Source organism: Condylostylus longicornis, unplaced genomic scaffold, assembly GCF_029603195.1.
Source record: "Condylostylus longicornis isolate FDR11 unplaced genomic scaffold, ASM2960319v2 ptg000038l, whole genome shotgun sequence".
NCBI classification, from domain to species: Eukaryota; Metazoa; Arthropoda; class Insecta; order Diptera; family Dolichopodidae; genus Condylostylus; species Condylostylus longicornis.
In genome coordinates this window covers 3,418,307-3,444,124 of record NW_026578007.1, presented here as the reverse complement: position 1 = coordinate 3,444,124, position 25,818 = coordinate 3,418,307, and the positions used below count along the sequence as shown (strand labels likewise).

Below are 25,818 nucleotides of genomic sequence, written 5' to 3'. Positions count from 1 at the left end.
AAGTAGGAGCAAATAAAAAGGATTCAAAGCAATTTTGAATTAATTTTTTTTTTCATTCACAAATTGAATAGAAAACAAAAATAAAAAAATTGGAAAAAAGTCTATATATAGAAGAGAATATGAGGTGCATATTACCGCAGGCAAGCAACCTAAATCTCAAGTTTACAGATTTCTAAAAAAACAAATAAGTTGGGAAAATAAAATGAACTTTAAAAAGGGCATTAAATGCAAGTATGTTAATTTTACTTTAAAAAACTGTAAACAAATGTAAAAGTTAAGTTCACTTCCATTTAAATTTCAAAATTTTTATATGAATAAAGTAGGATAGAATTGATTTTCATAGCCGCTCGTTATTTTCTCAAGCTTTTTCGTTTTAAGGTTTTCATTTTAATATTTTGAAATATATCGCAGCTTTCAAATTAAATAAAAGACCTCGCTACTATCACAGTATTTGTATATGGTTATGCTTTATCATTTTTGTTTGTAAGACCTCTGATAATAATTTATATTTTGATAATTTTAATTTATTTCAAATATATTCACCTTGCAATTTACATTTATAATCTTATACGCAATGTCCTTGGTTTTCCCATTTTCTGTTCAATTCATTAATATTTTTTTTGGATAATTTTAAAATAAATTTTAAACATATTTCTGTTAATCGCAAACATTGTAAATAATTGCGGTATAAAAAAAAGCGATAAAATAATTTAATCGGTATTATTCACGAACAGGTCTCGAATGTCTAAAAAAAAATTGTTAACTAGAAATTATTTTAAGCAGCAATAAAAAATTGAATAAAAATATTGTTTTTTCAATAGCAGCTTTTGTTATCCTAGGTACACAAACATTATTTATTATATGATTTTTGTAATTTATTATGCAGTCCTTGACTAGATACCGCCAAAATCAACTAATTGAATAACAGCATGTTTTTGATATGATAGAAAATTTGAATTTACTACACGCAAGAACAAAAAAATTTAATTAAATTTTTTTAAAACTTATTTATAAACTTACTATCTGAAGTCGTTCTCCAATCAGATATTAAAGCGTTTCTTCAGATATAATTTTTGTTTACTTCATGTAGCTTCTAAAATTTGGATGTGAAGTTGTAAAATCTGAATTGGTAATTTTATTAAACAATTATCTCGCATAATTGGCATGTTCTATGAAGTTAGAATTCTGCACAACAAAACCCTGCTGCGTCCGTTCATATCGACTATTTTTATTACTCGGTTCATGAGCTATTTCAGTTTCAAGAGCTCTGCATATAGTATAGTTTTGAACAAACATGCAAAATAATAAGTTTCTAATAAATTTCACGTTAAGTTTCGTAATGAAGTAATATAATTTTTAAAGCTTGTTCAGCTTTAGATGTAAATTGCTAAATTCATCCTTAAATTTGATTTCCGAATTTAAAAACTGAATTACTACTAAAACTACTCATATACTCATAACGTGTTGCCCTTTCTAAAATATTATGAAAATTAAATTTTAGTTAACAATTTCTATTATAATTTTTTTTTTATTTTATTCCTACCTCGCTCCTGGTTTGATCCAGTTTCTTACGTCATTGAGTTTACTAGGTAGGTAACGAACATATCGTAGTTTTATATTAAATATTTAAGGTTATTGATATTTACTATTTTATATTGCTGGTATTATTGAAATATGGTAGTTAGTTAATATTAATTTTTTATTTTTATATGTAATGTGTATAAAGCTATATAACATTGAACATAATTTTTACAGTGACCTGACCGACCTTTGAACTCCACACCCTTCTGCTAAAGGACCAGTTCAATAACCATCGTACCATCGATCAGGTCCCTTTTAATAATTTTAATTTTTTATAAAATTTTTATAAAATAATTAAAATTTTTTATTAAAATTCTAATGGTAAAAACCCGGAGATAAAAAATATAAATTGTCTTAACTAACCTAATTAGCTGTTAAATTCTACAACTATTATGTGATTTTTTAACGTGTTTTTAAATTTCATTCTTTCTCCGAAAACTATGCAATTTTTTTGATTATTACAAAATCATTTTGGTATTAGCTAGCTATGCTTGGTATATGAACGAAATAGTTAAAGTAGCAGATTGTTTTATTTTTTAAATGTTTCCGTTTATTCAAGGTAAAAGTGCTATTTTAGAGACCATAGTTTTAAATAGGCCTATTTAAATATTGCAATTGCGATGGTGAAAATGGCACTAGAATCATTAATTTAAAAAATTTTACATATTAAACGAATTTTGGAATTTTACTGTCATTATTAATTGAGACACTTCCAATAGCTTTTTTTACGAATTTTCTGAATCTATGTTTCTATTCCCTATCTTGCAAACTACGGAACTTTTCCTAAATATTAGCATTTGCAGTATGAATAACTTCCTATCTCGATTTGCTTTTATATTATAGAAATAAACTTATAATTTCCATGCTAAATGATCCGGACTTATATCGACTTTTAATTTTCTAATTTAATAAAAAAATGTTTTCGTTTAAAATTGAATTTAAAACTTTACATAACTGAGTATTGAACGTTGTTTTTTATTTTTATTCATGACACAAAAAAAAAATATTCAGGAGTGGAAATATTCTGTCTTCCAGATACTTTCCTAAATTTTGCAAGTTGTGCTCTAGTATCTTACAACTTGTTTATAAAATTATCGCTATTATTAATAAATGCCACAGTGAACGCAGTTTCACTTATATAATTAATTTAGGTCGGACACTCACGCATATATTATAGTAAATAGCCTCTGTTTCTCACTGTATTATCAAAATATTTAAACTTCAAACTTTTGCTGTAGTGACGGAACTTCAATTGTACGCAGCAATATTAAAAAACAATTAAAATAAAATACTTTAGCCTTTAACTCCAAATTAAAATCAAGTTGTTTTTGTCAAGGTTAAGGTTTACAATTTATATTTACAATTTTTACGTAATAACTGAACATTGATGGAGTATTATTGGAGGGTCTTCTATGATTAAGGTCATATTATATATAACTTTTATTTTTCTTTGCTCTTTGTCAATGTCGGAGATAAAAAATATTTGCTGAAGTTCAGGAAAAAAAATATGGTTCTCAAATATTCGTTCACTTCAATCTTAATTTTTCTCTTAAAATTACGTAATTTGTTGTCCTATAATAACGTTTATTAAATAACGTTTCTTGTGATTGTTGTTGTTAAATTTTCGTTGTTGTTTATTGGTTCAATAAAAATTGTTAAAGAAAATCCGGTTAAAAACAACAAAAATTACTTTTTATAGGTTTTGTGTTCTTTTAAAACGAAAAATTTTCTTGTTTCAGACTCTTGTTATCTTGACACAGAGAAAAAAAAAATTGGAAGATAAATGGAATAAAATAAATTAGAAAGTAAAAAAAGAAAAGAATTAAAGAAAGAGAGCAACAAATGGATGGTATTTTTTTGCCAGTTTCGACTCGTATCTCATATATATTAAAAACTCTCACCTTGAATTTATATACAGGTGAAGATAAAAAGTAAGAAACAAAAAAAAAAAAAACGAAAATTAGTTTTATTTTTTTCTTTTTTTAATTTTTTTTGTTCTTTGTTTTTGCTGCTCCCTTCAATAGTACAAGCATTAAAACTTTTTAATAGCTGCCATTTAAAATTGGTTTTTCAGCGTTTCTTATTATTAGAGTGTAATTTTTTTTTTGTATTTGTTTTTCTTGTTTTTTTTTTGTTCTTTTATAACATTTTCGATTTGTACAGTTTCTTATAGCTAGTAAATTGCCTGTACCAGCTTCATAAGTTTTTAAAAATGTGAAATCATTTGGGATAAAAATTATTGGTCTTTAGTGAATAATTTGAAAATAGCCTAATAAGTCAAGAAAAAGAAATAAAAAAGAAAAAGGTAAAAAAAGAAAAAGTAAAAAAAAATTAAAAAAAAAAAAAAAAAAGAATTTTATTACATAAGGTGAAAAAGGATATTTATTGCAAGGAGAATGAAAAATGTTCAGAGTTTTTGCCTTCTTTTCGTTTGCCGGATTTTGCTTACCGTTTCTTGATACACCAGGCTGCCTCTTTTTAATTTATTAGAATTCCAATAGAAAGAAAATTTTCTTTCAAGGAAACCAGTTTTTGTTTTTCATTTATTCCTTGTATGTTTTTTAGGCCTTAAATTAATTTAAAAAAAATTTCATTGTTTTTAAGGCTAATTAGTTATTATATACGGTAACATATTGAAATACGTAAGTATTGAAGTTAAGAAAAAATTATTTTTAATTTCAGGTAATTGAATAAATTTTAAAATTGAATAAAATTTAATAATTTTATCTATAAAATTGATGGAATTAGATGCAATTTAACTCTGATAATTATATAGAAGAATGTAGAAAATTTCGTGTCTGTTATAGAGATAGAAAGTGATTGTACGGTTTGATTGTGATTTTTAAAATATTCAGACTTAGTCGAATCCTTTGTATTAGTACAAGTATGTGAAGAAAATGAACCACAGTGCTACCGGTGAAATTAGAATGCAAGTATCATTTAAAATTGATTTGTTTATACAATACCGTCCCAGTATCAATTTGATTCTATTACGAATTAGCGTTCTAATAGGATAATTAAACATACGCGGATTTCCGAAGGTATGAAATATACAGAGTGTTTTGTATCAAAGTGCACTATATACTTTTAAATGAAGACGATATTCACAGCTCAACAGAGATTCAGAGTTACAGGGGCTTAAAGTGAATCTCGACTGATTTTTTACTTTTTGGAATTTTAAGTATAACTCTGTCCCTGTGTAAGACTGGCGGATTTTTAAATATGATTTAGAAACCTCAGAATAAAAGCTTTCTCAGAAATATCTATCTAATACAGTTTTCGGAATCACATGACTTTAAAGTTCGAAAAATTTTCAATTTTAAACTTTTATTTTTTTAAAAACGTTAATTTACTAGATGAAGTAACATTGAAGCTTTCTCAGATTTTTACAGAACTGGCGACCTTGTTAACTAAGCTTCCTTTTGTCTATCTTATCTGGTTTAGGAGTTATTGAGAAAAATAGAGCACTGAAAATGTTATTTTATATTTCAATTTTTTTTCTTTAATGGCTCAGGAAAATGTGCCATAGCAGTTCAAAATGGAATTTTTCTTCTGTTATACAAATGTTCAACTTAACAACCAAGTTAAGTTTGCAAAAATTATATCTCTTATATTCGCAAAAATTATTTCCCCGGAGAATATCATATAGTGTCTTTCATTTATAGTTCTGATAGTATTCTTATTTAGGAATGGAGTTATACTTAGAATTTCAAAAAGTAAAAAAATCCGTCGAGACTCGCTTTAAGAATCTATAAATCTGAACATCGTCTCCATACAAAAGTTTTGCCTACTTATGAAAGCCTATGCTATGGTATGTAGAAGTACACACTAAAAATTTTAGCGAGTGAATTCCAACTAGACAAATTCTAGTGACGAAATTCACGTGAATTCAAGGAAAATTAATTAGTTTTCTTGCAATTTCAATTTTTTGAATTAGAAATCTAGTATTTTACAACTAGATGCCCTAGGAAATTTATTTTGCCATAGAATTCTGGTAAACAACAATTACTGTCTAGTAATATAGAAAAACAGGAAATAGAATAGAAGTAATTTTTACTTGAAAACTCTATAAATAAATAGATTCCATTAATGCATTTGAAGCATGTTAGACGTCTAGAAAAATTAAATAGAATAAAGAGAAAAATAATAGATTCCATTTACGTACAGAATAACTGGAAATCTAGGGAGTTTTGGACAATTCTGGGCGAAAAGAACGGAATCTGATTTTATAATTTCCAGTTTGCAATTTTACAAAAATGCGAAATAGAATAGAAGCAATTTTTACTGGAAAACTATGAAAATCAATAGATTCCATTAATGCATTTGAAGCATGTCAGATGGCTAGTAAAATTAATCAGAATAAAGAGAAAAATAATAGATTCCATTTACGTACAGAATAACTAGAAATCTAGGGAGTTTTGAACGAATCTAGGTGAAAAGAACGGAATCCGATTTTATACTTTCCAGTTTGCAATTTTGCAAAAATGCGAAATAGAATAGAATTAATTTTTACTGGAAAACTGTGAAAATCAATAGATTCCATTAATGCATTTGAAGCATGTGAGATGTCTAGCAAAATTAAATAGAATAAAGAGAAAAATAATAGATTCCATTCACGTACAGAATAACTAGGAATCTAGGGAGCTTTGAGGGAGAATCTGGGCTAAAAATACAGAATTTGGATTTACACTTTCGAGTTGACATGTTTTCAGAAACGGGGAATAGAATATACTAGTAATTTTTGCTAGAAAACTACAAAGATAAATAGATTCCACTAATGCTCTTAAAGCATGTGAGACGTCTAGCAAAATTAAATGGAATAAACAGAATAATAATAGACTCCATCCACGGACAGGATAACTTGACATCTAGAGAATTTTAGTCGAATCTGGATGAAAAAGACGGAGTTCGGTTTCGTGCTTTCGATTTTTTAGCGGTTGTCCGGAGATCTAGTAAATTTAAAAGGAATCTAAACAAAACAAACCGAACTATATACTATATATTACGCATACAAAGAAACCATGCAGCATCGAAAAAAATAACACGTGGTTTTTTAAACTTTGCCTTGTAATTGACCCAATGAGCTAACTTTTAGCAAAAGTTATAAGCTCATTGGGTAAAATAAATTGTTTTGATAAAATTATAAATAGAATAATACACATTAATTAGAATTAAAATTTGATAGTACTTAGAAATATGCATGCAACTACAAAATTATTTTAAATTACATTGCAATTTCCTCTGTCCTTTTTTGATTTTTGTACGTCTTTTGGTTTTGTTTTCAATATTTTGTTAAAAATCGCGGCTTTGTACAAAAAAGATAACTTTGTCAAAAATTGCTACACATATGATTCAATTTTGCGTTTCGTAAAAACTGACATTTGTAAAAAAAATCTGTTATTACTATTGTGAAATAGCTATAGAACTATTTCTTAAACATAATAATTCATACTTTATTCATAATTAATACTTTCTTCGTTCAAATACATATTACTATAAATAGTAACTTAAAATGAACATCGAAACCCTTTTTGTCTTACTATGTTTTTTAAAGTCAAATAAAAGATTCAAACTAGTAAATGCGTCAAAATTTAGTAAAATAGAATTTAGTATAAAATCTATGACTTTTCTGAAAATTTAACAAGTCTTAACATTACATTTAAATTATTTCTTGCTTCATTACATTATTGCAAAAAAAGTTTAAATATGAAGATTATAGTTTTAAGAAATTTTGAGAAGAATGTAATATTAAATCACAAAAACAGGCTAATAGATTGGGGGATTATTAGTCGAAGCTTCATAAGGACTGAGGACTTGTTATATTTTGAACACGATATGGACGTACATATGAACGTATATAAATACATAATATTTGTGATATTATAAATGATAACTATATAAGTCTAACTAAGAAAACTAAGAAAATATACTTATGTATATGAAAATTTTTGGCATTACTATTACAGCTACTTTTCATTTTAACTTTCCAAAACCAATGAAATGTGGTCACACTATTCTAATTATTCTATTTCTACATTTGTTTACGTATGGCTTTACGCTTTTTTAAAAGTGTGACCACGTGTACATTTTTTAAATTATAAATTTTACATGGAAAACTAAAAATTTCAACATTACAAAAGATTTAAATTTTCAAATTTGATTTATGTACATAAACTTTTAGTTAATAGTACGTGTATGTAATGCATTTTTATGTATATTTTACTTATGCATGTATACATAAAAATTTATACATTTTATATAAGTAATTCAAAAATTTAAACATAATATAATAAAAAATTTTTTTGAAATCTTATTATAATAATTAATTGAATATCAACTTCAGTGCATTTATACTTATTATTTATTCCCTCATACTTCGGTGCATTTATATTTGTACAAATTTAAAAATGTACAATATTTAGCTTTTAGCAAAGCTAAGTGAACAAGCACATTTGTTACCCACTAATTTAAATAAGATATTTTTGGCAATTTTTAAAAAGAAAAATGCTTAGAATATGTTTATTATTTTAGTTTTATGGTACATATTCCAGATATAAAAACATAAATTCATATAATAAAATAGTTGGGCCAGTAATTATTAACTTAGATTTGCAAAAAAATATGCTATTAATATTTTAATAATAGATTAACAAATAATATACTATTATCGTGATATGGTCACACTTTGCGCAACATGTAACAGCATGTTGAAATATTTTTCACATAAACAATACGCGCATAAAATGTACATATACAATTCTACATTATTACAATAATTAGGTAGCCATGAAATCAAAATTCAACAAAATGTATAAAATTTGTACATATACATACATACATACATAGTTCTGTATATTGTATTTAAAATATTTGGTTTAAATTTTACAGTTATTTAAGAACATGCTAAAAAAACAATGAACAGAAAAGTAAAATTTTTTTGATTTTCGTTTCATTTTTTTTTAAGTCCAGACGTACACATGTATGTATACCAAATAAAAAAAGTTTGATGGTGAAAAGAATAACGCAATAAAGCGTCTAAAGAAGAACATTTGATTTTTTTCAAATCTTTTCCTTTTAAAATTTATAAATATACGAGTACAAAGCTTCATATTTTTGTTAACATTTTTATGCCAAATGAGTTGCAAATTTTTTTTAACCATTTATTAAATCCCAGGTATTTTCATTAAGCAATGTTCAAAAGATTTTTCTTAAATATTTATTTTCAGAAAGGTTTCTCAATTTTACTCCTTTGTTATTTAATATTTTCTTAAATCTAAAGAAATTTTCAATTTATTTTGCTTAATAATGTATATACGAGTAATAATTCTTTGGATTTTATTTGTTGCATTACTCCTTGCACCACCAAGTTTTTTTTGCGCCTTAATATTATTTAAACGTATACAGCATACTAATATTAGCATAAATATAAACTTAACATATACATACATGTATATTTAAACTACAAATCTAGTAATATTTTCTAAAAAATAGTAAATATCAATAGACTTCTTGCAAATTTTAATATTTTTTAGGAGGTTCTAGCATAATTAAATGAGAAATAGTAAAATACACATGATTTCAGTTGAAATTTCAGCAAAATCGGCGAGATTTTTAAAAAATATTGAATAACGTGGCAGTATTGAACGGAACTTCGAAGAGTGAACTTTAATTGTGAGTTTAGTTAGTTGCAGTTAATGTAAATCAAAAATTAGCAACAATAAAAATAACGCAAAAAAATTAAAAAATAGTGCAAACAAATTAAAACAAGTGCAAATAAATTATAAAACAATTTCAAAAGAAATAAAGAAAATTGTTACAAAAATTAAAAAACATATTTTAGAGGTACATATGTTCATATACATAATATGTATATACATCAAAGCATATATAAATACATACATACGAGTATATGCATGCTGTTTATCCGCATAAAGCATAAATATTTTATTTTTTGTAATTTTAAAGTTTGTAATTCTCAAAATATGGACGTTGGGGCTTCTTTTGTCTATTTGGTGGAAAAAGGTATTAATAAGGATGTTGCAGAAATTTTGAGAAGTAAGCAAAATATTATTTTTAAAAAATATTAATTATTTTTTATCTTTTTTTTATTTTAACTGTAATTTTTCCGCGTCATTTTACGTACGCCCTAATCGACGTTTATATGTATGCGTGTAATATTTTTTTTTTATTTTAAATTTAGATTGCAAAACTGAAAACATTGATTCCTCCAGAACAAAACTTCAATCGTATAAAATATTTAATGAACGAGACATTTTAAAATCGTAGATTTGAAGTTGGATATTTAAACATATTGGATACTTACCTAACATTTCTTTCCTACAAGGGCACAATTGTAAAAATCGCAAACTAATTTATGAGTGCTTTTTAAAAGTTGCTTTTAATTTCTAGATTGAAAATGGATTGGAGCTCTTAAAAGGTAAAAGATTTAACATTCAAGTATTGGAAAACCTTAACTTAGAACCATTTTATAGGAAGGAAACAGAATTTCTCCAATATGGTGAGTTTCGATATAAATTTAGCTAAAAAACTCAATTAACTTATTATTTTTCAATTTTTTAAGAATCTTGCTGCCAAGAAGAAATTTGAAAAAAAACTAATGTTTTGATTGCGATAAATTTAGATGATTGGGAAAAACTTGTTGCAGAGGAAGATTTAATATCCCTCGTTTTAGAAATTTATGTGAGATATAAGAACTGCTTTGTCCTTTTTTAGATTTTTTTTTTTTTTAATTTAAGTAATATATTTGTTTACAGATTAATGCTAATATAGAAAATGTTTTAGATAACGAGAATAAACAACCGTATCTCGTTTACAGATGTACTGAAAAATTTTCACGCCTGACTGAAGACATTTATTTAGTAATTGACGGAAAAATTATGGAGTGCGCAAACGATTTTCTTACAGTAAACATTTTCTTTTTCTTGTAATTGAAAATTTGATAAAAAAATTTTGAAGTTGTTAAATTTTTTCGAAGTTTATATATACAAAATGAAAAATGTAAAATGGTACTGTTTCGGTGTTATATTAAAAAATTATCAATTAATGTTAAGTATTTAGTGTTTGGTTATATTATAAAATTTTTATAATTTTATGTATGTAAATGTTGCAAAATGATATAGATGACAAATCATTTAAATACACCTTATAATAATATTATAACAAATACACAGAAATGTACCACTCTTTATACATATACATATTTTATCTTTAAGAAGTAGGAATGTTAATTATTTATTATTTCTTTTCTTTTTTGAAAAATATTATACCTGATTATGTATGTAGATAAATATGAATACTAATACTAAAAATGTATTATGACCAAATAATTATATATTTTTTATTATTGGTTAAATTTAGAAGTGCTGTAGCACGTTTCATATTCTTTTTCTATAAATAATCCTACTAAATAAAACAGTTTGTTTATGAAAGGATATACACGTATGCGTACCATTGATTTCTAATTTTTTGAATTAACTTAAGTGTGCAACATGTAATACTGATATCACAACTTCAAAAATAAAAAAATGTATTTAAAATATATGCTATGTTAAATTTAAATGAAAAAACGTAAGAACATTATCATAAAACATTTTGTCAAACGCTATAAAAGTTAAAAATAAAAACCATAATTTGTTATGTAAGACACAAAAATTGTTATTTTTCTATAAAATGTCATTTATATTGCTTGAAATTTTTTGTGATGAGTTTCCTAAAATAACTTTAAAAATTTGTTATGAAATTAGAAATATTACAACTACAAAAGTTTTAACATTAGAATTTTCGAAAATTTTGGTTTAGCCAAACCGTAGTTAGGTAGGATATAAATCTGCTTAATATATCTATCCAATGCCATAGGATAGATGTATTTCACAGATTTTCTATAATTATCCTATAGAAATTGACCATCTTTTTTAATTAGAAATCTGTTCCTAATTACTAGAAACAGGTTATTTAAAAAACTGGAAATCCAAAGTTTCTCTTCAGAAAATGTATTTGAAAAAACTAGAACTATGATGAAAAATGAAATAGTTGTCTAGTTTTATTCAATAGTAATATATTGACATTTACTGGAAAGTGATTACTATTGTTATGGAAATTCTAGTCTTTATTATGGAAAATCTAGTTAAACTGCCAAGAATACCGTAAGAAATCTAAAAGATTTTCTTGCTTATTTCACTAGGCATTTTCTTAATTTCTCTAGTAATCCTCTTATTTTCACTAGAAGGTAGTCTCTCAAATTGTTGGGAATTCTAGCATTTATCATTGGAAGTCAGGTAAAACAAGCAAGTGGTTCTAGAAAAAATTAATGTGCTTTCTAGTTTTTTTTATCACTGTAACTCTGTGTGTTTTCACTAGAAATCAGGTAACTCTCATAATGGAAATTCTGGTAATTTTTCACAGGGAATCTAATTAAGTTATCTAGAATACCGCAAAAAAATTGAACCGATTTTCCAGCGTTTTTTATCAATATACTGTTTTTTTTCACTAGAAACTGGTTACTTAAAATACTGTTAATTCTAGTGTGCTTCATTGAAAATGCAGTTAAGTTATATGAAATACTAGTGAAAATAAAGAGATTTTCTACTAGAAATAGTTTTCGGATTCTTATTAAACGTAGTTGTCCAGATAACTAGAACTCTAGCTTTTTCAATGGCAATTCTAATTAAACCTACTAGAATATCAGTGAAATATTAAACTAGACAATCTATTGATTTTTTTTTCACTAGAAAAATCTAGGAGCGCAACTCTAGTTGTATTTTACTTGAATCTAGTTGAAAAAAATTTAGTGTGTACACTTTGATACGCGACAACCTGTATATTGTAAATGTTTGAAACAATAATTAAAACGATGATTTAAATCTAAACTTATTGAAATTGAAATACTTTGCAGTCTGAATTCATTGTAACGATTTATTAAAATTTTTTTTTTTTTTTTTTATTATTTAATATTGCAACTAAGAAATTAATTCCTATCTAGCAATCTTTCTGGCTTTAAATGGGGTTATGAATATTGAGCTCGGAGTGTCTTCCTAGCAGCCAATACATTTTTGTGAGTTTGATATTCAGCTCAGTCTTCTTTTTTTTAACGTGCTCTTTCCATTTCAGTTTCGCATCCAGAGTCATACCAAGGTACTTTGCTTCGTTGGCATATGGAATTTCTAAGCCGTTTAATAGCACCCTAATCGGTTCGCCTTTTTTATTTGTGTAGTTTACATGAACAGACTTAGACTCGTTGAGCTGAAACCTCCATTTTTTGGTCCAAGTAGAAATTTTGTTTAAGGATTCTTGTAACTTGCATGTAGCTTCGCTAACAGTTTTACCAGTGGCCAGTATCGCTGTATCATCTGCAAATGTTGCTAGAAAAGTTTCAACACTTTGCGGTATGTCTCTGGTGTAAATAAGGTAGAGCAGAGGTCCTAGGACACTTCCTTGAGGTACTCCAGCCCTCAAATTTTTAAAGTCTGAGTACTCCCCCTCAAAATTGACTCTGAACAGTCTGTCTGTAAGATACGATTTCAATATTTCCGGAAATGGCTCTGGCAGATTTTCTTTTATTTTAAAGTTGAGACCCCTGTGCCAAACCTTGTCGAATGCCTGGGCCACGTCCAAAAAGACTGTAGAGCAATACTCTTTATTTTCTAACGCATTTTCAATTACATTCAGCCTGTGAATCTGATCAATAGTGGAATGCTTGCACCTAAATCCAAACTGGTGATCAGGAATCAAGTTTCTGTTTTCAATTACTGGTTTTAGGCGATTTAATATGACAAACAGCTTTGATAAAACTGGCAAAAGAGAGATTGGTCTATACGACTTCATCTCGTTGGCTGGTTTACCAGGTTTGGGTACCATGATAATTTCTGCAACCTTCCACTGGGATGGCACATGATTTAATCTCAGTGATGCATTAAATAGGAAAAGTAATTTCATCACAGCAATCTCTGGTAACTTCTTTACTATTTCAGCAGTTATTAAATCGTAGCCCGGGGCCTTATTATTTTTCAGGTTCTTGATTTCAGCTTTTAGTTCACCCATTTTGATTTTCGGAATTTGTATTGCGTCCATTCGGTTCGCGTTAACTGCAGTTAGATTTTCTTCCGAGGTTTGTCTGGGAAGAGGCACAAAAATTTTTTCGAGATGTTTTGCAAACCCATTCGCTTTATCAATATCGTTTACTATCCAAGAACCGTCGTCTTTTCTAATTGGGGGTACTTGATACTTAGGTCTTTTGATATTTTTAACAGCTTTCCATAGGAAGTAATCATTTTCTCTGTCAGCTGATAAATTGTTTAAGTAGTTGGCTATAGTCGCATTTTTTATTTCTTTTAATAGGTTTTTTAGTTTGTTTGCCAGTTGATTGACACGAGTTTTATCCTGAGGAAATCTGGTAGTTTGCCATATTTTACGTGCTCTTCTTTTTTCAGCTACTAGATTCCTCACTTGAAGGGGATAATTTACATTTCTTTCTTTTGTTCTGATTTCTGAGGAGCTATTCCAGGCAGCATTTTGTACGTTAGTAATAAATGTTTCTAACTCATCTTCAAGTTGATACTTATTTCTAAGGGGTACGTTTAGAATTGTGTTGTTTTCAACTATGTCCCTGAATAAATTCCATTTGGTTGTTTTGTTTGTCAATTTGGGTATATCTGCTTTAAGTATCACTGTTTCTGAGATCGTCAAAATAACTGGAGAATGGTCAGAGTTCAAATCGTAACTTTCGCTTACATGTATATAATTTTCAGAGACTCCTCTACTTATGAAGAAATCCAGAAGGTCTGGAATTCTGTTCCTATCTGTCGGCCAGTAAGTGGGTTTTCTCGTGGAATGAAAATCGCAACCCATTCCGACTGCAGCTTCGTATAGGGCTCTGCCTTTTGGAGTGGTAAGTCTTGAGCCCCAAAAAGTATTCTTAGCGTTAAAATCACCACCAAGCAGAAAATCTTTGCCCATGTAGGTCAGCATTGATTTGTAGTCCTCTATTTTTAAATTATATCTTGGGGGACAGTAGATGGAGGAAATTATCAAATCTCTATTCTTGATATAAATTTTAACTATAGCTGCTTGCATCGTTTGTTTTTCAATACCGAGTTGTCTTTGGTGTTTGATATTAATTTATTAAAATAATTCAACAATTATGATTGATTTGGAATTCAATTTGTAATGCACTTCTAGTTTTGCAAATATTTTCAAAATCTTTAAAATTGTAAGAAATTTGTTCTAAAATTTGTTATATTTTTATTTAAGTAGTGAGCAAAGACAAAAAATAAGTGAGAATCAAAATTAATTTCAAGTCATTTAATGGTGTTATAAGAGAATTATTCGGACCTGAACAATTTCTTTAAAAAAATTTTACAAAAATTTAAGAAATTTAATAATAAATTTTCAACTAATTTTAAAAGTTTTTCGAAACAAGTTTTCAAACTTGAGCAAAAATTCTTAAATATGTATGGTACTTCAAAATTTTTTTCGCAATATTTACAAAATATAATTAATTATGTAAACAATTGTAAAAGAATAATAATTTATAATTATTACGAAAGATGTTAAAGCGAGATCTAAATTTCAATTGCTTCACTCTAATAGCATAAATAAAATACGAGTAGCATTCAATGTGAAATTGAAAAATACACATAAACATAATATGTAATTTTGTATATATTAATTTAAAAAAAAAATATTTCAGCAGTATTGCATTTTTGCATAATCTAGATGAAAATTTTTTTAGATTGACCTAATATTATAAATTCGCATAATTACTATAATAGATAACAACTCGAGCATAATTTTTGTATTACAGGAAATTAATTTTTCCGATTGCATCGTACATCACAAATTATAACATTATGTTTGTATATACATACTTATGTAGCCCTGTATCATATTTATTTCAATTAGCAATATAAAAACATACTATTATTGTCGATTATTTTATTAGGGTGTTAATAATAATATGTAGGAAATTTGTAAATGTTTATAAAAATTTAAAACTTTGTATTTGATATCAATAAACATATGAGGTAAAACAAAGCTTTGTATAAATTAGCACATTTCATTTTTCTAATTCAATTTCGTGGCTAGATGCGATTTAGGGGAAATGAGAAATTTTATATTCTAAAGTAAGATTCACAAGCAAAATACATTTTGAAAATGTTTTTGTATTTTGTGTGGGGAAAATATTAAAGATTTTCTTAATATTTTTTAAAAATACTAAACTTTGTTTAATTGCATATTTCTAGGAAAAATATAAGCAAAGATGTTAGCGAAACTTATATTAAGTGCTTTATTGTTAATATTTGTCTGTTCAATCATTCGGCTGTTCAATCATTCAATTAAAAGAATAAAGTTTTCAAGAAATAATATTGATTGTTTATTCTTTTTAAAATTTAGTATTAACGCTTATAGTCTCAGCGAAATCGACGATTCAATATTAACAAAAATATTAATACGAACAAAATATGTGATACTTATTGCGCTCTTTGGCTTTACAGTTAATATTTTTAAGGCCTGCTTGCTATTTCAAATCAATTATTCCAACAAGATTATTTAAAGTTTGTGATTTCCAAAAGATGAATATTCTATGAAGACAACACACTCTTCAACTTTACATAATGTACACAAACAGAGACTCGATTCCAATTGTGAAACGTTTTAGAAATTTTGTTAATATGAGCGGACTAAAAACAACAGAAAGACAGATAGAAGAAACTAGTTGGCATATTTTGTTTATAAATTTACTTTTATAAGTTTTCGAATTAATTATTTTATTTAAGTATGTGAATATATTAAATTTATTGCATTTTAAATTACTTTGTTTTAGAAATATTTTAGTTTGATATTGTCAAGAGTTTTAAACAAAAAAAGCGGAAGTAGAATTTTTTTTGAAAAATTTTTTAAAGGATTCTATGATTAATTCATTCGCATTTTAGCAAAATTATTTTGCATTTGAAATTTGATTGTTGTATAAATTCAGCTTGTTCTTTAAATTCTTAATTATGTGGTCAGGACTGTTTTAAATGCTATATAAGAATTATTTTCTTTATTTTAGGTGTTTGCACGACTTGGTTACGAGTTCTCTTTGAAGTCAAATTTTTACGGATTATGTCTTATTTCGCATTTTCTCTCTTTTATAGTATTTAAATAGAGAATAGCCCTACTACAGCATTCCAATTCGGCAGCTCAAATTTTTTCTATATTTAGATGTCATTGCGGTGTTACAGATTCCTGACTTAAAAATGCAGAAAATAGAACTATTCTATTGCCATTTCTACATTCAGTACGGTTTGTTGTCAATTACAAAATGTTTGTTTGAGGCTAACGTATCTTGTTGAATTATCGCGAATTTAACGCAACTGTAGCCACAACAGTTGTATTGTACTTGTTAACTCGAAGTGAAAGCACTTTTTGAAGTGATTCTTTCTATGCATTGCAATTGAAATATAATTTTTCTTCTACACACAATGTTTAATCTGACTTACTATTTAATTTTCTCGCTTGTATATTTTTCTCATTTTCTATGGATATAAAATATGTATGAAAAAAAGTATACGCAATATTAAATATGACACAATGTCAGTTACAATAAAGTTAATAAACAATGTGGTAAAGTTATCATTTGTTAGCCTGTAAAAAAATGCATTAAAATCATGTTGTGAACACGAGTTATTTATTTTATTGTTTTTGTTCTTGTAACATAGTTAATGTTTATAATAACTACAATTATTATTATTATTAATTATTTTTAGTTGACCTATTTTAGGAAATTTATTTTTTACTATATATAATAGAAGAGTAAAATATTGTAATAAACTTGTATTCGAATAAAATATTCACAATTTGCAGTACATGAAATTTAAGTACACTTAAAATTTAATATAAAAATATTAACAATTTTATATTTTGTTGATTTTATTAAAATAATATTAAAATTATAAAAATAATTTTTTTTTTCTGTAGAATTTTTAACATTTTAAAATTTATTCAATTGTATGTATGGTTAAATGAACTTTCGAATAAATTATTTTGCATATTTTAAGGTTCAGAGTTCATTTCTGGTGTAAAATGTTTATCGGGTGTTTTTTAAGAAATGTAAAATTCAGACATAAAAACGATATTGAATTTATAAGATGCAAAATCCTACCAATGGTCCTTTTCTATTTAAAATTCGATTCTTACAGCCAAATGCCAATAAAAGGAACTCTCGTACAACGAAATTCCCCTTAACTCCAATTTTCGTAACATTTGATGGTAAAATTTTCTCAAAACCAAACAATTTTAATGTAAAACAACGGCTTTAACGCGAACTTTTTGATTTGTAAATGTTACGATTTATGATTGATTTGTGCTATAATAAACTAGTTTTAATTCTTGTTTCAATTTTCATACCCGCACAAACTCTCTCTAACCCGAACTAATTTTTTTAAGCAAAGTTATGTTTCGTATTGTGGAAGTCCGACTGTATGTACTTTTGTTAGTGCTCTTCCTAGTTGCAGGAACATATTCTTGAGTTTAAATACTATTTTGACTTAATTTATCCAGTAAATTAGTAAAATAAATTAAAATCATGCTAAATTTAATAAAAATTGAAAAATGGCATATAGAACGAAATAGATTTTGAATAATGATTTATACTGCAAAAGTAGTTGCAAATTGTTTAGTGATAAGTAAAATTCTTTTATTACATAACGTTATAATTTACATATTTTTTATAAACACAACATCAATAATTTAATTGCACCAATGTGATGGAACAGAACCATAAAATATTTGTTTTAAATTGGTACTTGAATTTTTAGCACCTATATCTCAATTGAGAAATCCGACCAGTTCTCGACATTTTGTTGTTTTTTAGTCATTATTCATTAAAGTGAGGTGTTAATTCGTAGTTAACTTATAAAATAGCTCATCTAATTGGTTATTATTTAAATTTTTCGAGCTGTTAATTGTTTTCAATGCAAACTGAATTTCACAGTAAATTTCAATACATAATATAGTACACATAAAATAAATTAATAAATTTTGGAAAGGTAAATATTCCCGACCTACTTGAATTTTTAGAATTGCACAAAGTTGTTAAAATTATTTGCCATATAAATTAGTTATAAGGTTTTATACTTTCTAATGTGTTTCTCAATCAGTTTAAAATAAAAATTGTCTCAAATTTTTCTTCAATTTTCATAAACTTTAAGATTATCCGTTGACATTTGAAACGGTGACGAATTAAAGAGTATCACGCTGAAACTAATAGTCTGGAATATCAGGAATCTGAGTTTCTGTCTTCTGAAAGTCTATTCTGAAGGATCTTGAGGAATAGAAGTTTATTATTCCAAAGCAAATTTTGATAGATAAATTTAAGTTATCATTTGATTTATACTAAAAATTCTTTCACTGCAGAAGCTGATTTTATTCACATAGTTTTTCAATGAAAATATCATTATAGATATTGGAAAAATTATTAAGAAAATATTTTTTTTTATATATGCGAATATTAAACAGAAGTAACTAAAAAAATTTGGATTAAATGACTTGAATCATTTTAAATTATTAATTTATTTTTCTAAATATTTTTTGCCCAAAATATATTCTGAATCACTGATTTAAAATTAATTAAGAATTTCTGAGTAAAGCATTTCGTTTTTAATCTGTTTCATATGAATTTCGTATATGCAAAATTATTTCTCCATGAATGTGTCAGAAAAAAAAATCAGATGCTTTTTGATTTGAAAAATTGGAGGAAATTCTGGTGAAATTTCAATGCATCCTATAACTAATTTTAGCATAAAAACTGACATGATTATAATTTGCTTCTCATTTTACGTATACGAATATTTCTATTAGCTATAATTACCGCTTTAAACGATAACTTTGCATTTAACTTTAAATATTATTAAAAAATTTTTTATGCACAACTTGTAGTGAAAAAAAATTCTAATTCATATTAATTTCATTTAAATTATTTTTGAGAAATCGAAACAAAAAATTCATTATAAAAATGTCTGCTTTTCTACATAGTAAGCAACAACCGTCCCTCCGATCTCACGTTAATTAAAAAACAAATAAAACAAATACGACCAAACTTTCACAAGTTGCTTCTTTGTTCTATTGTCATGGGATCAATCCGGACATCGAGTTCGTTAGTTGCCATACAATTCCAAGAGTTTTTTTTGTAGGTGCATAATTACATTTTCACGTGCACAAAAAATTTTAATGTAATAACTTCACTGGTTTAGGTAGCTGTCAAACAACTTTAACAGCTAATTTTCTATATTTGGAAAAATAATACAACTAGATTCATGAAACTTGGTAATCATGTGTCCACTTATAGGATAAAGATATTCTCGAAGTTTTTATGGAATGGCCTGACAAGTTCAGGTAGCTGCTATACAACTGCAAAGGCTGATTTTAAATATTTGAAAAAATAATAAGGTTAGATTTAGGGAACTTGGCAGTCATATCCGTGTAGTTTTTGTGCAAAAGTCTATAAGTTTGAATAACTGCCATACAACTATGGAGAATAATTCCAAATATTTTAAAAAGAAGTCTTTATTCTCAAATTATCCAGGTGCATAATATAATTCAGCCGTCTGAAATATTTTTATTCGACATTACAAACGTTTTTAAAGATTACAAATTAATTCAAAGTTAATGCAACTACTGTTATCGTCGTCTAACTAACTTGCGTAACTACAAGAATATAGAGTACTTTCTGAATAAACTCCATACTTTCTAATATTCTAAAAGAGAGCTGAAAGTGATCTAAAGAATAACTTGATTTTTACAGGCCTTTTAGGTTAAATTTAAATTTAAATTAAAATTAACTTAATGGATGTTCATATGAAATAAAACTTTACCTTGTTATAAAACAAAAAAAATTAAAATTCTTTTTAAAGACCACTATGACAAAAGAAGAAAAAGAAGCCGAGACTCCTTACATTATCTCTTATACTAATTGAATAAAATATTTTTTTGGTTAAAATTTATTGTATCTACATACATACATGCTATAGCATTATTTTAAAGTCTCTTAAACTTTAATTTAATCATTCATTTAAGTACCTATTAAAAAATCTACATAATATTAAATCACTTGTGTATAACATAAAATATAGGATAATTATAAATTAGCAGAGAGTGGGCTATGTTCATTCAACAATTATTGCACAAATATTAATGTTTTCAAGAAAAACAGAAAAATAAAAGACTACACACAGGTTTCCAGAGTGCATAATAGCAAATTTTTCCTTTATATAGTTATGGTCACATTTAAAATCTCTCTATTGTCATATATACATATATACATTGTAGAAGAAATGAGGGCACTAGTGTGGATTTTATATAACCACATGTAAATAAATACAAACATATTTACATACATAATGTATAGTTTTTATTGATATTATTATAGAAGAGCATAAAAGAAGAAAAATAAGATTTCATATTTTTATTTGAGTACACACACACATAAAAATTACATATAAATCGATATATATATGTATATATGTATAGATTTCTATCATGTCCTTTGGGGTAATAGAAAAATAAGAAAGCGGAAAACGGAAAAGCAAAAAACATTGTGTTTAATTTGATTTATGTAATTTTTTTTTTGTTGTTGTTTTTGTTTTTATGTACTCTTGTTATACTTATTGTTATTATTTTTATGCTATGCTCTGCTTTTGATTCTATATTTTATTTTTAAGAACCGCAAAGTTAAAGCGTTCTTTATTTTTTCACTCTTCTTTGTGTTTGTTTTTGTTTGTTTTTTTTAGATCTCCCTCTCATTTTGTTTTTGTAAACTCTTTTTTTTTTTTTTTTCATACTTTTAGCAGTTTGGTTTTCATTATTTATTGTTTTATTTGGTTCGTCTCTGTGTTTGTGCTGTGGTTTTTTCTTAATTAAAATATTTTAACCAAATATTGAAACAAAGCATATAATAAAAAAATAAGGACTTTTTTCCTTTGGAAACAAAAACAAAAAGAATAATTTTCCCTTTTTTTTTTGTTGTTTATTTGTTTTCATTTCTAAAAGGATACGTTTAATGAGAGCGAAACAATTGTAATGTGTACAGTACGTTGGCGAGTATATACGTTAAAAATTTTCAGAAATTATTCGGACTGTGGAATTGATAGAGTTGGAATATAAACTTAGAACAAGACGTAATAATCCTTTGAATTTAAAATCTTATACTGAAATAAAATTTTAATATAATTTAAAAGGAAAGGGTGAAGAACTTATAAATTTATTTTCGGTACTCTCTCGATAGAGTAAATGCAGAATATATTACACAAATTCGTAATAACAAGGAAATTGTGACAATTAAACTATCAATTGATCACATAATTACAAAGCTATTCGTATATGCCTTCATCCATTTTTGTTACTAGCTCAGAACACTAATACAATATTGACTTACGGAATTGATCCCTCGATTAGAAGAATATTTAACTGTGAGTATAAAAATGTAGTTTTCATTGTCTCATTATTTGAAGATTTTCAAGTCGTTCGTCGTCTACATTAAGCGCAGAACCAATTTTAAAATGCATGCTAATATTATGATACTTTGTTTTTTCAAAATATTATCGCTGGAAAAAAGAACATAATTTAATATTATTCTTAAAAAATGGAGGTGGTGAATTATTTTTCAATTTCATATGTTTACTAACAGATTAAGGTGTTTTATTAGAGAAAATGGTTAGCTGATGGTATTATAAAATTAGAAAAATCATGTTATTGTTTTTAATTGTTAAGCATCAACAATGTATTGTTATGTTGATAAAAATTTTGAAACTATTGTTTTTAATTGTTATTCTTTTACATAAATAGTGGAAGTCAAAGAATAAGACACCAGGTATTTTACAAACCTCGTGAAATTCTACCAAATTAAATTAAATTTTCTATTTTTCTATTTTTATGAATTTTTACTTATTTAATTTAGTTTTACGCCTAATTATCTTAAATATTTTGCACAACACTAAGTATTTATAGTTGTTAATAATTTTTTCTAATAATTTACTGAACGTTGTGTGGTTTGCTTCAAATATGTTTTATGTTTCTAACATGATTGTGGGTACGTTTCCAATTTGCAATTATTAATAATTATTTAATTTTTCATAATTTCTTTTCGATAATCTTATTTGATTTACAAATTTCGGGGCAACTCCCCGAATTTCTATTAACAGCAAAATTTTTTTAGCGAAAATAAATTTTTAATTCATTAATTTAAATTATTATTCTGCATATGAAAACAAGAATTTTTTTTGTTTTTTAAAGAGCGTGAATCAAATTTCCAAATAACTTCGGAGCAGCCCTCATACAAAAATTTAAAAAAAAATATGTATAGAGAGAGGAAAATAAGAGTTAAAAGCAAATAAAAATTAGATAAAAACTAAACAATATTAAATGAACGTAAAGGATAAAAATCCTTTTTGCTTGCTTTATGAGAGTATTATATGAAAGAGAGAGCGGAATGTAATATTGTAATATTAGCAAATCATGTTATTGTGTTGGACTGTTTGCTTTCTTATTGCTTTTTGCTTTCGATTTAAAGCGTTTCAGAATTAACTGAGTGAATAAAAAAGAAAAAAAAATTGGAAAATTATTACAATTTTTTTATTTTGCTGTTTATTTTTTTTTGCTATTTTATTCTGACAAATATTATGTTTTTTGAACAAAACGCTGAAAGCATTAAAAAATATTTGAAATATGACGTTTAAAAAAATATAGAAAAGAACGAAAAAGCAACAACAAAACGACTTAAAACATAATTTTTTTTTATTATATGAGAGTAAAAATTGGACATTTAAGCGCTTTTTTTTCATATTTTTCTTTTAGTTTTTAAAATAAAATAAAGTAATTTAAGCTTTTGGATAACCATTTTATATGATTATTTTTTTTAGTTGCGCCCTATTGTATGCAATCTCATAAAATAAAATTTTAAAACGTTTTATTAAAGTATCGCTTGAGGACATCACAATATGTGTTATAGTAACGGTTCATAATACGAAGAACACAATTTAAGGATTCTAGAGTCAAGGATAATGTTATTGTAAAAATTTAAACTTTAAAAAAATTTGTATAAGAAATAGAGATGTTTCATAAATATCTGATGTCACAAAAAAAAAAAAAATATAGCAGAAGAGGAGATGTAACAAATTAAGTTATTGCATTTTAGTGGAAGTTTGTTGTTCGTGTATTTGAAATTAAGTAGGATTAACTATATCTAAGCGGGATTGTGAAATATCGGCTTCACCGTAAAGAAGCGATAAACTTTTCTGGCTTATACTCAGAATGAAAGTTATTTTAACCAAAGATTGGTTATAATAAGAGTCTTTGCTTAAGCGAAATCCCTAAAAAATGTTTGTTGTTTCCTTAAAAGCTTTTTTTTAATATTTACTATTACTAGCTATGGAGAATAGCATTAAATTCTCCTTAATTTTCAGCGTAGAGTTTCAAATTTTGAAATTGAATTTGCACTCAAAATTTTTGAATAACAATCCATCACGTCAAGTGAGGCGACTAACTGTGTATGGGTGATTATTTTAATTTACATTTTTTGAGTAAAGTGCACATTTCTCCATAATGTAATAAAATGAATATGAAAGTCATAAATGTTTAAAAAATGAATTGTTACAAAATTTTTATTTGAAAAAGAAAAGAAATTATAACAAAACTACTGCAAAGAAATTGAAAATTATAGAACTTTTATAAAGAGGTTAATCGAATTCAGAACTTTCGCTAAAGCCATTAAAAATATTAATGATTGTCAAAAATTAAAGCAGAGAATTGAATACAATATTCGAAAATTTAAAAAATAATATAGCAGAGTTTCCAGAGATTCTATGATTATGTCTCAAATACACAAATCATAAAATGCTCATGATTGTAGGATTAATTTTTGTCTTGCGTCTAATTTTTTACGGTGAAAGTTTAGGGCTCCTTAAGGGTGTGATCAATTATATTGCTAAATTTTGCCAAACAATTTACCAAAATTTGCCACGAAGAGAATTGTGAATAACATTTAGCTATCAAGTGTACAAAATCTTAAAAAATTTTAAGCTGGGCATTATAATTCAGTTGTCAATGTGAATTCCAAGTAGTTTCAACGCCAGTCAATCTGTGAAAAAAATATTGTAAGTACTGTAAACTTAGTTCAAATTTCACAGTGCTTGAAATAAATTAATTATTACTATAATCTGGATTGTGATTTATGTTTGATATTTAAAGCCCTCTTCAAAATTTAAGAAATAAAAAAATTCTTTTAAAATTTCCGGTGTACATTTCGTTTGATTAACCATTATATAATTCATATTGGTATTCAAATTAAAAAGTTATCCCAAATTGACATCTGATAGTAATTTTTCTGGTCGTCGTTGAAATTGTTTTACTACCTTTATGTTTTTACTTATTTCTTTTCATAATTTTATGACTGGATTCTTTTTTGTTTTGGATTAAACAGGATATAATTAAAATTTTAATTTTGCAAAATATTTTGATTGAAAAAAATAAATTGAATAAAATTTATTCTATCGTGGTGGAAGATTTAAAACTTTTCAATTCCATTAAAAATAAACCAATTCCAATTGATTTTTAAATTGTACTTAACGAAAATATTTAAAAATTGGAAATGCCTAATTTTAATTTGATAACTCCAAAAATTAAAATATAAGCCAAAAGACTAGCCAAAAATTAAAATATAAATAATTAGGAGTGAGATTTCTTGTAGTTCGTTTAAACTCAATTTCTTTGCATGGACTGCTCCTTGAAAACTTACAGTTCAGATAAGTTCAGATAATCTATACAATGACACAATTGTGGAAACTCTCAAACAATATTTTTTCCTACAAATTTTTTTCCTATGAATTATTATAAGTAGATAGATATTCTTTGCGAAGTAGTGCTAGAGATCCAATTATGTATAAGACTAACAAGTCTCGAAGATCAGTTTCTTTTCTGTTTCTTAAGCCTAAAATGCACTTTTAAGAATCCTATAAAAATTACTTGAATTATTAATTATACAAATTCTTATAATTGTTCAAAAATGTTCTTAACATTCTTAAAGTTTCCAGGGCTCTAGCAGTTTTATTGAGCCTTTTGCTTAGCTACAACTGTTTATTATATTGAAGAGAAACAAACTAAGAAAAGTTTTGAAGCGCCTAAAACTATGCAAATTTTCCACGAATGTTTTTAAAAAATTTATGCAACCTGGGGCGTTTTAATTGGAAA

The 25,818-nt window shown here is 26.1% G+C and overlaps 1 long non-coding RNA gene across 1 annotated transcript; it reads left to right on the top strand.

Annotated features, from left to right (window-relative positions):
* Positions 1-9,500: 9,500 nt before the first annotated feature.
* On the top strand, positions 9,501-10,099 carry LOC129609309 (uncharacterized). Its single transcript, XR_008696942.1, has 3 exons — positions 9,501-9,636; positions 9,782-9,934; positions 9,991-10,099. It is a non-coding gene; the product is annotated as an uncharacterized LOC129609309 (long non-coding RNA).
* The last annotated feature ends 15,719 nt before the right edge of the window (positions 10,100-25,818 follow it).